Source organism: Pleurodeles waltl, unplaced genomic scaffold (assembly GCF_031143425.1).
Source record: "Pleurodeles waltl isolate 20211129_DDA unplaced genomic scaffold, aPleWal1.hap1.20221129 scaffold_491, whole genome shotgun sequence".
Classification (NCBI taxonomy): Eukaryota; Metazoa; Chordata; class Amphibia; order Caudata; family Salamandridae; genus Pleurodeles; species Pleurodeles waltl.
Window position 1 is genome coordinate 63,305 of NW_027150199.1, and position 2,178 is coordinate 65,482.

A 2,178-nucleotide genomic window follows, 5' to 3' on the forward strand; every position below is an offset into this window, starting at 1 on the left:
CCCTTAGTCTGAAAGAAGCCTCGCCGGGGGTCGCTGCTCTCTTTACAGCAGTGTGGACCAGACATCACCACACAGGCTTAAACCTACGCTTTCGCCGACTGACCAAGATATACAAAAAGCCAGAATAAAACACCAGACATGGAAGACACACTGCATTCATGGAGACCACGAAGAAAGAGATACTGCACATTAAATAGATTTACATTAAATAGATGGAGAATACTTGACGGAGACACAAACTATTAAAACAAGCATTTGCAATGCAACGGGTCTCGCGTTTGCTCATGTTACAGCTGATCGCGTTGTAAACTCCTAACCCGACTTTTCACCTATCGGGCAAAAGTGCATTTATGTACATAACCCGAAAAAGTGAAGTTAATTATGTAAAGTGCTCGACTTCTGCCAAGCGAGATCGCGCTCGTGAATGAGAGAAAAAGAAGTCCATGAGCCCGATGGAAAACAGCGAGCCTCGCATGTTTTCTGTACTTGGTCGCTGCGCTGGAGGAGGGCGAGCCACCGGAAAAGGCATGACCTATGCGTGCCTTCGACTAATGAAAGCAAGCGGATTTTATTAGGCAAGCCCACGTACCAATAAAAAACACTGACGTGACGTTGACAGGGCTCCGAGCCCTTTTCTAAACACTAAAGCGTCTCGCTGCGATACGCATGCGCGAGCGCATGCAACGCAGGCTCGACCCTAAAAACATGAATAACCAATACACTACCCGGAAGCCTACGTTTCTTCGTTACTACAACTTGCATTCACTCCAATTTCAGAAAAGTACGTTCGTTATTAAAAAAGATACAGTTTGGTTCTAATTGTTTGAATAGATGATATATAGTTTTAGTTGAAAATCAGAGGCGCAACTAGAAAAAGTAATAGTGATGAAGCTTATAATACATTTGAAATTAACCATGACGCGATTACGTGGAATTGATAATCAAGCAAAACAGCCAGTACCAATTGTTCACCACATAGTACTTTGTTTTTCTGTAAATATTAAACATTCGCTGTCGACTAAGTGGTCCATAACTTAAAATCAAAATGTACAAATGTGTTCCCAAAACTTGATTCCTTCATGTTGAAAGCTTTCTCTGTTGGATTTCCAAGCCTTCCAGCGCTCTGCTAGAGGCGCCTCGGTGTTGGTATTTATTACAATTCTATATGCTGCCATTGATCATATTATACAGTGCACTTCATATACATTAAATCGCAATACTTCTAAAATGTCGAGATTGTAAACGAAACAAATAACAAAATGTATTTCTAAAGTGTAAACATGGTTAAGTCATAAACATAGTCTCCCCGTCGGGACCCCGGTCTCCCGCGTGACAGGCGGGGATACTGACCACTATACTAACGAGGAACTGATGACTCCCTGGTACCTGACCTCCTACTGATTGTTCTACCTGTCCCCCTGCTGGGGGCGCTGCACCCACATAAATGTCAGTGTTGACCCCGCCTGTGCCAGGAAGGAGCCGGTCTCTGTGTATCACTGATTTACAGCTTCCTCTGCACAGACTCCTCCTTTTCTCTCTCTGACAGTCACTGGGATCAGCGGCTGCACCTCCGTCCATTTCTGCTCTGGCTAAATTCACTTCTTGGTGCCATCTGAGAAAAATGGGGGAGACAAAAACAATTGTCAAGCTCTAGCGTCGTTGCTTCAAAACATGGCGTATTTTAATTTCAGAATGTGAAAAGAAATATGAAGAGCAAATACGAAAAAAAATCCTTCGAGCCGGATTTGAACCAGCGACCTAAGGATATCAGCTTCACCACTACAGTCCTCCGCTCTACCAACTGAGCTATCGAAGGGAGGGACGCATCATGTGACTGCAGCCTTCAGGTTATGTACCTGCCAGCAGTGGGGCCCATGGTGATCATGTGTATGTGTGCTGGGCATTTAAAGACCGAGGTCACATATCAAGCTGTGTCTTCAGGATGCATGCTGTTTATTTTCAGATGCCTATCTCATTCTCCAGCAGTACAAACCTACAATCAGCATCATTTCATCTACCACCTGAGTACTTTTTGGAAACTCATCGCACAATAACTACAAAGGGTGACTCGGCATTTTAATCGGCAAGGCGTGCTTTTCCTCTTCATTTGCGTACTCTGGAAAACACATGCCGCTTTAGCAATGCACATTTTCAGTGCTTTTCTTATATCTGAATATT

At 43.8% G+C, this 2,178-nt stretch overlaps 1 non-coding gene across 1 annotated transcript; it reads right to left on the bottom strand.

Moving 5' to 3' along the window:
* Window positions 1-1,730: 1,730 nt before the first annotated feature.
* On the bottom strand, window positions 1,731-1,816 carry TRNAY-GUA (transfer RNA tyrosine (anticodon GUA)). Its single transcript is given in 2 exon segments — window positions 1,731-1,766; window positions 1,780-1,816. It is a non-coding gene; the product is annotated as a tRNA-Tyr (tRNA).
* Window positions 1,817-2,178: the final 362 nt, after the last annotated feature.